The sequence below is a fragment of the Psittacula echo genome (genome assembly GCF_963264785.1).
Source record: "Psittacula echo genome assembly, chromosome: 2".
Classification (NCBI taxonomy): Eukaryota; Metazoa; Chordata; class Aves; order Psittaciformes; family Psittacidae; genus Psittacula; species Psittacula echo.
The window spans coordinates 68,674,218-68,687,331 of NC_137737.1; positions in this window are offsets into that span (position 1 = coordinate 68,674,218).

Sequence of the window (13,114 nt, forward strand, 5' to 3'; positions counted from 1 at the left end):
GACTTCCAGGGAGCCAAGGCTGGTAACTCATCCACAGTCTAGTCCAGTGAGATGAAATTATGAACTGCCTGCAAAGTCCTTGGTCTACATAAAGCAATACCTCCAAGAAAACCATCTCTTTGCGATGCAGAAACCTCCTTTGTAGCAGTTATGCAGCTGCAAGTTGATTTTGCATATTGAAAATGTTGGCCATTGTTGGGGACTTTGCAAAAGGAGATGATCTATCTGCACAGAGGAGTACCCCTGCATACTTTATAAGGCAGCTTCTTCTGCACTTCAGGTATTTGGGATTAAACTCTGGCAACAGATGTGGTTTGCAGGCCTGGGAGATATTTAATTTATGGGCATTCTCAAAGCAAACCACTCAGATTTCTAAAGACTTGGAAGATTCTTATGTGTTTAAAAATACTTCATTGCATTTCTGTATGAGTTCCAGATATTACGGTGTCCTGCAAATCCTTCTAGCTATGTCCTTTATGGCAGCCTGGAGTTCAGACAAGGTCTTATTCACAACAGACAGGTCCTTTACAGCACTACCTGAGAGAACAGGAACTGTTCTGCTGGGTAGTGGGACAGAGCCTTAATCTTATTTTGCTAGTGTGAATTAATGAACTGCTTCAGCTGTAAGCAAAGCTATGATGAGCAACAAACATGAAGTTTTCAGCCAGATTCTAGTGGACGGTGTTTACAGCGGCAGAAACTCATAAAAAGATAGAGAAGTGAGAGGTGCTAGCAGCCCAAGTGCTCCCTGGAAGAGAGAAGTAGATCAAGAGTTTACATTTCTTTACATGTTTGTTGGTTTTTGTTTGGTTGGTTGGTTTTGTTTGTTTGTTTCTTAAAGAGGAAAACCCCCAATTATCATAGAGGTTTTATTTTCTGTTGTTTAAAAATTCAGGAAAATATGTTTAAAATCTTAGAAGACAAAGGGAATAGAACACCTTCACACTACATCTACTCTTTTCATAACTGGAAATAGGGTAGTTCCTCAGACTTGCAAACTCCCAGTTTCACCTTCCTTTTGTGCATGACAAAAAATGAGAGAAATCAGGTGGAAATACCCCGAAACACAAGCATGTTGTTTCTTTTCCCAGAAACTAAATAATGACCAGAAAAACAATTTCACGTAGAAAAGCATGGGTTGCTTTTTTGTTTGTCAACCTGCCGCAGTATCCTTACCTGGAGTATACAGATCTTTTTGAATATACAGAATGACAATTTGCCGTTGTCTCAGTATCCTCAGGATACTGTGTTCATTAGATTTCATATACCAAAAACCTGATACATTGCAGTCACTAGCTAGGACCTATGTGAATGCTGTTTCCCATCCTGTCTTCCTGCATTTTCAGTATAAGGGGCCAATTTTAGTAGGAAATACAGCATCCCTAGATACAGCATGGAGCAGAAGGAAAAGAGCAAATGAAAAAAGTTTCTTCAGTGACACAGGTAGTCCCTGCCAAACTAGCCTGGTATTCCTAGAAACGTGTAGCCATTTTGGAAAAAGCTTCAGAGGAACCACTGCATTTGCTTCTCCCTGTCATTTGGTTTAAGGAGCAGACGTCCCCACCTACATTTCTTCCATGTTCCTGAGAAGAAGCCTGCTCTCATACCTGAATGAGAAGTGGTTGCAGGAACTAGCTCCTGTGAGCACAGTGAGGCCCTTTGCAGACTCCAAAGCCAGAGGACTCAGGCTAGACGTCTTAAGCACTGACAAGGACCTAGCAGATGTTTGGCAAGCAAAAGCGTGGCATATAAACATTCCTTGTACTCTGCAGTTTTGTGGGTATGGAGTCAAGCCAGGATGCAAAGTCTACTTAGGTACTTGACATGGAGGATTAAAAAGTCAAGATTTATTGTGGTGGCACCTTCAATATGAGCAGAAGCCAAAGCAAAGAACAAGTAAGGGAGGGTTTTACTAAGCACTTGGATGAGAACCATTGCACTGCATGTCTCCATTTTTCCCCTCATTTGTCCCCTCTGTCCTACTACTTATTGTCCTACTGTGCTCACCATGCAAGTTAAACCTGAGTCTACCCTTCCCAGAAGGCAAGGTGCAGTTCAGAAGACTAAAACAGTGGATTTCATCCTTTTGTGAACTATGGTGAAGCATTTGTCACAACTGGCACTACGCAGCAAACTTCCTCCAACTCCATTTTGGTGCAGCTCTGTGTTGCAACCTATAGAACAGAAAACCCACATCCTTTCTGAATACAAGCGCACGACCTAGAAACTCCGAGTGTGAAGTGTAATTTCACTCTATAAAACTAGAAAGACACATTTTGTTTCTGCACCTAGCAAGGTAGTTAACACTACCGGTCCAGAGAGCAAGATACTGATGCAGAAGTTACTGAATCAGTAATGGATTTAGGGTTTTTTTTTTTGTTCCTATGTACAGCACAAATTAGTAGAAACAGAAAACAAATTAAGAGAGTAGTTTCCTCCTCCTGTATCTTTGTCTTCTGTGTGCTTTTCAGAAGTCTAGGGAAAACTTACTGGCTACTTTGAGCTCTGAGATCCTTGACTGCAATGAATCATCTTCTGTTCCTTACTGGACCAGGGAATAGGCCACTTTGTATTTACAGGATAAAAGTGGCAGAGGTCATGGCCTCCTAAGCAAGCAGGCTGTGACAATTTCACAATGGATGAATTTTCACTTGGCTGAACCTTAGGGATCAGAAATTGGCATGGATTCTTCTACTATTATTACTCTGACTACCAAATCTCTCCTGTTCCCAGAATTCCTGGACCAAAGTTTTAGCTGGAAATAGTTCAAACATATTTTGAAGAGGTGATGATTATTATTTTATGTGTTTTCTCCTCTGTGTATCTGGTGTCCGCCAGAATAAATGCATTTGTGGACAGGAGAGATGCAGTTGTCCTTTGCTAAGCTTTGCTAAGCCAGGACATTCAGATATCTTGGCCCTGAACCCACAAAAATTCAGGGATTGGCTTCAGAAGGCTCAGGAGCCCAACTCTCAACCATCCATGCAAGGGTGGGTATAATGCAATAGGACCTACTGGACTCCACTGCCTTCCTGGAGTTGCAGCTATATGTCAGCTGGGATACCCTAAGATAGACCTGTCCACAGACTTCATGCTCAGGCAACCCAGGCCCCTCCTGGTGGACCCACATATACTTTTGAAAGCCTAGCCCTCGGACATTCATTTGCTGACCTACCACATACATACAGGAAAAAAATTGTTGTAGATGATGCAGTAAATTTTCTTAAATGCAAGGGACTACATGATCAAATTACATCCCTACCATACATAGTTCTAGGTCAATATGCATTTAAACACTGGAAGTTGTTCTTTTAACCAAAATACAACCACAGTGTGGTCAATAAACCACTGACAGACCATAGTGTATGCAATCATTCCATTAATTTCCTCTAGTAAAGAAGACAGCTAAATGAACCAACTTCTTCTCCAGTACTCCTTTTCTCATGTCAGTTGCAGCTGTGGTCCAGAGATGGGTTCATATTTTAGCATCTCAGCACTTCCTTTCTAACCTCATCTGATCCAAAAGTGGCACTCTGCAAACAATTCATTTTTGAAACCTTGAACAGGAATGGATCATAGAGTCATAGAATCATAGAATAGTTAGGGTTGGAAAGGACCTTAAGATCATCTAGTTCCAACCCCCCTGCCATGGGCAGGGACACCTCACACTAAACCATGCCACCCAAGGCCTCATCCAACCTGGCCTTGAACACCGCCAAGGATGGAGCATTCACAACCTCCCTGGGCAACCCATTCCAGTGCCTCACCATCCTCACAGTAAAGAATTTCTTCCTTATATCCAATCTAAACTTCCCCTGTTTAAGTTTGAACCCGTTACCCCTTGTCCTGTCACTACAGTCCCTGATAAATAGTCCCTCCCTAGCATCCTTGTAGGATCCCTTCAGACACTGGAAGGCTGCTATGAGGTCTGGCATGCAGTCTTCTCTTCTCCAGGCTCAACAGCCCCAACTTTCTCAGCCTGTCTCCATACGGGAGGTGCTCCAGTCCCCTGATCATCCTCGTGGCCCTCCTCTGGACTTGTTCCAACAGTTCCATGTCCTTTTTCTGTTGATGACACCAGAACTGCACACAATACTGCAAGTGAGGTCTCACGAGAGCAGAGTAGAGGGGCAGGATCACCTCCTTCGACCTGCTGGTCACACTCCTCTTGATGCAGCCCAGGGTACGGTTGGCTTTCTGGGTTGTGAGTGCACACTGAAGCTGGCTCATGTTCATTTTCTCATCGACCAACACCCCCAAGTCCTTCTCTGCAGGGCTGCTCTGAATCTCTTCTCTGCCCAACCTGTAGCTGTGCATGGGATTGCTCTGACCCAGGTGTAGGACCTTGCACTTGGCATGGTTAAACTTCATCAGGTTGGCATCAGCCCACCTCACAAGCGTGTCGGGGTCCCTCTGGATGGCATCCCTTCCCTCTGGCGTATCAACCTAACCACACAGCTTGGTGTCATTAGCAAACTTGCTGAGGGCGCACTCAATCCCACTGTCCATGTCACCGACAAAGATGTTGAACAAGACCGATCCCACCACTGATCCCTGAGGGTCACCACTCGTTACCGGTCTCCAGCTGGACATTGAGCCATTGACCACAACTCTTTGCGTGCGGCCATCCACCCAGTTCTTTATCCACCGAGTGGTACACCCATCAAATCGATGTCTCTCCAATTTAGAGACAAGGATGTCATGTGGGACAGTGTCGAACGCTTTGCACAAGTCCAGGTAGATGACATCAACTGCTCTGCCCTGTCCATCAGTTCCGTAGCCCCATCATAGAAGGCCACCAAATTGGTCAGGCAGGATTTCCCCTTAGTGAAGCCATGCTGGCTGTCACCAAGCACCTTGCTGTTTTCATGTGCCTTAGCATGCCTTCCAGGAGAATCTGCTCCAAGATTTTGCCAGGCACAGAGGTGAGACTGACTGGTCTGTAATTCCCCGGGTCATCCATTTTCCCCTTCTTGAAAATGGGGGTTATATTTCCCTTTTTCCAGTCATCGGGAATTTCACCTGACTGCCATGATTTTTCAAATATCATGGCCAGTGGCTTAGCAACTTCATTCGCCAGCTCCTTCAGGACCCGCAGAACAAACCCTGCAAGAGAAAACAACGAAGACAAACATTAAAGAAGAGCTGAAAGCTGTCCATAGCTGCAGGTGTAAAAAGTCTTCTCTCAATCAGGTGTCTTTCCTTGTATTGCTGTGCAAAGAGAAGGTTGAAAGATGCAAATGCACAATGCACTTTTTAATTTACCCAGGCGTGTGGGTGAAGTGGTGATAAATAGCAAAAAGGGATATAAATTCACAAGTTTTTAAGGAACTCTTTCATTTTCTAAAGACTGAAATACTGAAATAACCACTGCTAACCTCAAAGAAGAGAACTGAGGTCAGCAAACAGAGCAGCCTCAAAGCCTGAGGGAAGGGGGCAAAGAGGAGCACTTGCTACTCACCATATGAAAGGCAAGCAAAGAGAAAAGCAGGCCTGACCTTTCAGGGAGACCTGGAAACAGCTCCGAGAGCACTGGTCATTAAAACAAAACGTAACAAAACAAAACAAATAAAAAGGCATTAAGAAAACCTCACTCCAATGGGAAGAGGAAGTGGTTTAAGGGGATTAGCTCCTGAAAAACAAAGCTCCACTCTTCCTCAGACTGCCGAAGAGTCCCAGAAATATTCTTCTACAGCGCTGATGGGGCTGTGAAAATGAACAAATGTTGGCAGCTACTCAACAAATGATAGTAATGGGAGGTGACATCCCTGGACCTCAACCAGCTAGCATACAATTGTCTCATTTTCATGGTATGTCAATATAAATCTAGACTTTAGTGCTTTGCTTGTCTTGTGCTGTTATCTCCTTTCCAGAGCAGAACACAGAAGAACATTTATAACTTTACACTGACTTTGACCTGCAAACAAATGCCAACCCACAAAAACTAGTGCTGAATCATTTGTTCCCCCATCTGTGACCTTTTTACCCTCCTTCCCTTTCATGTCACTCCATTTCTTCATGAGTGGCTCTCATGCATCTATATCACAGAGGCATTTGAGAAGACTCAGTGGAGTTGTACTTGTTGAGCTGTAGAGAAACCTTCTCAGAGAGGAGCCTTTCATGGTGGGCAACACATACAGTTCCCCTTTTCTGACAGTCCTTCAACAACAACCATCACAATAACTACAAAACCCACAACAACCTAGTAACCTGTTCCACAAAACTGAAATGACCTAAAATCTTGGGATGATACAAGCAGACATGGTTGCAAGGCATTCATGGATACAAAATAGACATCATTTTTGCTTTGGCACTGAAAGATTGGGATCTGTCTGAGACCCTCTGTCTTGAGACCTAACAGATGATAACGTGGAGTCACAGCTACACTTGAGCCAGCTTTGCTAGGACTGGGATTACACCCCCTCATTCTTTACTGAATTCTTTACTCTTCTGCTCTGCAAACCCAGCTCATCTGGAAGTACTGCTACTGAGACCAGACAATTTAAGAGCACTGATGCTTTTTTTTCTTTAAGCTGGCATTAAGAGTCTGCTGTCTTGCTGTACCAAGGCAAAAATTATCAATCCCTTGAGCTTCAAAATGATTCAGCGATTTGGGCTTTAAAATGGGAGGGAGTTTACGGACTCAAAACAGGGCTGAAGTTACAGTCCTTGAAGTTGGTTCGTTGGTTGTGTGACTTCAGAAGAATCTGAATTTGAATCTAAGACTCAACAGAAAGCAGCTGCAGAGATGGACGAGGGAAGAGTTATCAAAATGAAAGCACGAAATACAAGTTTCAAGTAATTGCATGGGGACTTTTGGAGAAGAGGTACTAGTATGCCTGCTAGATTAGATCTGAATTAGCCTGAGTTTACCACGGAAGAAGAGGGGGTCTCTAATACCACCTACCTCTACTCAAGTTGGAAATACCAGAAAAATTCCCTCCACCTGTGGTATCTTGGCTCTTCTGGGTTCCAAAGATCAGTATACATAGATGAGTAAAAATCAGAACTAAATTGAACCAGAGCTCCATACAATATCCATAAATCTGAGAATTCATTGCATCTGGTGCAAACTTTGTGGATAACTTCAGTGGGAGATAGACACAGGAGAAAAAAACTATGGTGGTTTCTCAAAATCTTAAAAACCATAACTTTTCCAGAACACAATTTTATTGCCCAAGTGGACAGAGGCTCATCAAGGATCTAGCTCAGTAAAGCGCACACATACAAATGAATAAGAAGGAATTGACCGTGTGCATAAAGTTAAGCACACATCCACTCACTCTGCTGAACACAAAGCACAGCGGTCATTTCCCATTTGGAAACCCTTGTCAGGGACAGAGATGGGAAGAAGGATGGTTGTTTAGCATGATATTTTTAGATAGCTTCTTAATGGAATATTTGTTAAGCTTTCTTCCACCCCAACTCCCCCCTGCCCGCTGTCTGGGTTTGTGTGTTTTTTAATGGTTAGCAATGCATCACAGTACGGCTGCTGTTTAAATATTTGCCTGAAAAAAATGTAGTCTGCGCTTAAGAAAAGTGGTTTGGCACAAACCGGACATTTTCAAACATCCATTTACCAGATGGATCACTTTGTCCAATTACAAAGGGAAAAGAAAAAGATGGTGGAGGAGCTGAAAATCGAGCGGAATGTTCCTAAGCACACTGCATTGTTTACTATGTGCATGTATCCTGGCATCTTGTGAGAAGCTATCAATAAGTTCTTCAAAAATGTTCCTTTCTTTTAAAGAAGTCTGCATTTTTCACTATACTAAAAAGGCAGTAAATATACTCTACAATAGCCTGATGGAAAAATGTGCTAAAGTATTTCTATAAATCAAATGTAGCAGTTTGGCATTAGCTCTGAGGCAGTAAATTTAGTAAATTAGGACCAGATGATTTTAAAATAGAATCTTACATAACTTTCTAGCATGATATACATACTTTTTAATTTAACACAAGTTTGTCTGTCTTCATGAAGTTATCTTGGCTGCTACCAGAATGTGGTTCCATGTTTAAGAAATATGTTTTTTTGTTATTTATCAAACGCAGAATGTTTTAAATATCAAAGGAAGGAGGGGAACAGATTTCTCAAAAGACAGAAAAGGCTATAATCTGTACTGATCCACGTAAGCTGTGGGGTGCTTTGTATCCCTAATGCCCCCGGCTATTTCTCTCTCTTTATTTTGATTAATAATAGTCTATTCCTCTATCCATCTTCCTTTGCTTGCCCGCTTTCCCTTTTCCCACAAATTTGAAGCAACGTCTCCCTCCATTCCTCCCCACAGTGGTTACACTTCCTACAAACGCAACATGGTCCAACAGTCCTTCTTTCACCTGTGTGCTTAGATCAGCATTTGGGGTCTTGCATTTCTTCTGTTTTCCCACTTTTAATCTCTGCATGAGAAGATCCATCTCTGAGAAATGAGAAAAATTAAATGGTAAGACCAGTCTAAGGAGCCTATTCCACCAGCTGTAGTTGAAACCTCTGACCCTATCTGCACATATATACCTGAAACCCGCTCTCCCAGCACATCTTTGACTTTCATGTTTCTGAGCCAGTGTTTACACCACTAGCCAATCATGTCAGACCACAGCTTATATCCTGGGGAGAGCAGGTTGCATATGTACAGCCTTCAAGGTCTTCTCTTTGGGCAAACAGTCATTGTCACCATGGTCTTTCACTGGAGGCAACAACTGGAATAGTTACTGTGGACCCATCCTACGGCAGCTGTGCTCACTAGGGCATGCTACAGTGCCTGATTTCTGAAAGCACTACCAAGGTCCTTTTACAGTGTCTACTTATGGTCTGGAGAGCCAAAGACAACACACTCTATCTCAAAACTTTGGAGTTACAGGAGAGCCCCCTCCAGTATCCTGACACTCACAGGGATTTTTAGCAGTGACTTTCAGGGCCTTAAGGCATACAAAAATGACCTAGGCCACTCCTTAAAAGCTATGAATACACATAGAGACAGATCTTTACAGCTCCCAGAAAGGGCTGAACTCTGTGGAGGTGAAGAGTCAGAGCCTTGTGTCAACCCTTATGAGTCAAGCACCCATCAGACTTCAGAAGCAAACACCATGAGTCAACTAGGATGTGAGGATAAGGGCAGGCAGAGAAGAGAATGTAGGCATTGAAGGAGAGACCAGCAAATGGTTGTGTGTTGCCCTGCTTTCATGCAATCCCAAGACTGGTGCTTCTATCAGCTCTGCAAGTGTAAGTATTCAGAAGCAAGCAGAATAATAACTGTGTTGGATACTCCTGAGAGCCAGCTTATCTGCAAGCACTGCCTCCCTTTGCAGAGATACTGTCCTATGAGGAGCCAATTAAGTCAAAGCCAAGGCTCGGGATGCTACGCAGTGCGGGCCAAATCCTGGTCCCAGTGAAGTCGAGAGAAGCTTTGCCAATGGGAACACACTCTGTCCTTTTCACCCCATCTTTGGCTACCCTCTTGCTGGAAGCATTCAGAGTTTGCATATGATAGCAATGGAAAAGAGAGAACAGAGTTCCCACGTTCCTTCTCTTCTAGTATTGTTTCCTGAGAGTCCTGCAATATGCAGTAATGCAATGATCTTTTCTTTAAATGACATCGGACTGAAATGCCTGTTAAAAATAACAGAAGAGGAGGAGGGGTTTGGAAATCAGTCATTTTGCTTTAAAGAATGATTTAGGGAGAGCAGACCATAAACAGATTTAGATGGCAGCAAAGATAACCATTTTTGGCAGTTTTGTGGAGATGCAAATTTACACTGAGTATGAGATGAGAGCCTAAACACCAACACCCAAAGAAGAGAAAAATAAGTCAGACAGTGTGAGACATTTCATGTTCCATTCCCTGTTGTTATGGATCAACTGACCTCCACAGATCTGCCTGAGGTGAAAGAGAGAAAAGACGATCACTTCCTCATTGTATATCCTCCCTCCAAACATTTTAAGAAGAAGCAAATTTCCCTGAAATTCCTCAAGCCTCAGAGCACCTCCAGGCTGAGACTTTACGGGAAGCTTGGTGGTAAAGGCAAAAGAGAATTTCCCCTTTGGATTGATTTTTTTTTCCCCCCTTTTTTTTCTTTAAATCCCTAATGTGAATTTTATTAAATTTTCCTCTTTGCTTCACCTCCTGGGGAAGTATTTTCCCACTGGAAAATACTGGCTGCTGGCTAGTGGACAACAACCAAGCAGCATGCTGGCCCTACCAGGGAGAATTGCTCTTCATGCTATGAAAGGGTTTCTGGTAAGAGATGGGGAGAGGGAAAATGTGAGGATATAAAATGTAACCAGAGCAGATCACCTTCGCTGAAAGAAGCGTGGGAGATATGCAACAAAAGGTTCCTAAAACCAGAGAGAAGAAAAATATCAGGCTTTGAAAGCAAAATGGATACAGCTGGCTACTCTAGTGACAGGACGATTCCTTGGATGATATGTAAAACTAATGGACAATTAATAGTCAGGAAAGATTGTATTTCAGGGTCAGTTTTGAGTTTTTCCCAAGTTAAAGCAGTGTGTATTTTGCAAATCAGAGGTACGAGGAGAGTAGACAATGGTTTCTTTGGTTCTTGCTCCCTGAGATGGGGCCAAGATGCAGAAACAGTCTGCATGGGATTTATGGGACTGCAAGGACTTTCATGAAGTCTTTTAGATCTATCTAATAAATGTGTAAGGACTTCAACACACCCCCCTCTTTATATGCCATTTTGTAACTCCATACTTCTGCACAACCTCCTTCCACACAAATTCAGAGGAAAGTGCTGGCACATGTGTTTGGAACTGGGGGTCTCCATCCTGTTAACTGCAGGACTAGGAAGGCAGGATAGGAAGGAGAGGCAGGCAGGAAGAGCAGGCAGGAGCAGGCCACTAGAGACTGGAAAGAACAGAGCCATTTGCTACAAAGCTTCTGGGGATGGGAATTGCTGCGTATTACTCTCTGTGTGGAGGGGAGAGAGATCACATCTGCTGAGAAAAGCTTACTGATACTAGCCTACAAAATCTTATCTTTCTAGACATCAAGCAGGATATCACAGGAAGATGAACCTTTTTATTCCAGACCACTGTTTCCTACTTAATTGTCCAAACTCACACTCCGCTTTCACGAAGGAACTCCTTTGCAGGTGGTTATGTGTTGAGTCAGGACTTCATTCCCACAAACCTAGTATGCCGGATGCATGCTCAAAAGAGCCTGAGGGGTTTCTAATCTGGGACCATAGTGCTGTGATGGGCTGATTGGCCTCCACCAAAAAAAAAAAGAAAAGAAATACTTTACTCAACCCACTCCTACTTCAACAACTTTAATACCTGTTGGAATAATGTAACATGATCCACACAGATAAAATCTCAGCTCCAGAGTTTCACCCAAACTGGGGAAAATTAAAGTAGAAAGTTCAGGTAAAGATCTGAGCATTTGGATGCCAGCCCTATGACTTCTTACTTCAGTCATAGTGACTGCATGAAAAGCTTGACATGCCTAAGCTTTGTGCCCAAGTTTCTCGTCTGAGGCAATTCCGGTTCCAATTCTGGATTCCTTTCAACTTAAACGAGCTGTGATGTCTAAACATACATTTCCTCTTGAGCAACCTCTCTGTATTACATTTATCACATTTCATCCACACAGTTGTGAACCAGAGAGAACAGAAGCCTTTTGCAGTTTCCATAGCTGCTCTATTTCTCAGCTTTTCTTAACAAAAACAAAAAAAACACTCTTTTGGCATCAGTAGGTTGAATGGCATGCATGCCACACATCTGGAAGCAAGCCTGTATTTTTTAACCCATGTATTAAAAATATTCAGTGCCGGGGGGGAAATAAAGGAGTGTATTCTGTCAGCGCCACTGTTAGACTGGTTTGTTTGTTTGTGAAATGAATAAGCCTTTGACAGTATCTCTGGAAGGAATAGGCCAGTTCGTGCTCCATCCTGACATTCTTTTCTCTCTCCAGTCATCCCCGCATACCTTACATTCTTCTTGCCCTCCCAACAACACCAGTTCGTGGGCAGGCAAGCACTGGGGATCCAGAATGCCACAGTCCTGCACCCATCTTGAAGCCACCGGCTTCTGACATCTCACTCAGGCACCAGTGTTATTCACACCAGTGCACACAGCAAGGTTTGCAGAGCTCTTACTTGCAAAGTGTGCAGGGCAGCTCAGCTACGATTGCTGCTGTCTTGCACAAATTCCTTCCAGCACTGCTGAGAACATGAAGTCCCACGGACCTGCGTGCTCTACAACAGCCAGATGGCTGGGGAGCTGCTGTGCTGCATGGACCTGGAAAAGCAATTCTTTTCCATCCTCATCTGCAGTTAGTACTCAGCATTGGATCAGAGATAAATTTAATTCATTTTGATTTCACATTCTTTCTTTTATCCAGAGTGAGATGGGTCCCTCATACCGTTTAATAGTGAATCCATTGTTTCCCCTTCCTATGCTCGTTCTCCCCTGAGGTGGTGACTACCTGCTTTTCATAACAAACTAAATTTGCACTAGCATTTATTTTCTTTTTTCCTCTTTTTTTTTTTTTTTTCTTTTTTTCTTTTTAACTGACCAGACTTTTCAGTTTTTATTCACTGAGTCAGGCTGGTGCCTTAGTGATAGCCAGTCCCAGAATATGTGAAATCCAACTGCCTTCCATGATTTCTCAAGCTAACAAAGGCTGGATTCACTTTCAAAACCTTTTGGGTGGGAGGACACCAGTATGTTTCTTTCTGGCTGGCATTTGAAGCAAAACAGAGAGGATAGAGGGAGCTGTATTTATTCCTTTTTTCTGAAGGAGGGTCACTAAACAGGGCCTTGATGGTTGACTTACAAAGCTAAATGAGCGATTCCTGAAGAAACACTGCATAGAATGCCCTTCTTTAGAATGTGAACAGCTTTTGTGCTTTTTTGTGAAAGGAGGTGGGATGCCTGTAAGATTAGTTTATACGTATTAAAGGAAATGTAGCATTATAGAGCAAGGCAAGTGAACTAGCCCTGTAGTTAAAAAGCATCTTAGGTAGAATGGCAAAGGACCATCAATGTAAAAAAGATACTTCTATTAACAATTTTTATCCTCACAGTTTGAACCTTGCATTTAAATCTAAGCACTACAGCGATTGCTACCTACCCCTCTGTCTGCTGGGACAGACT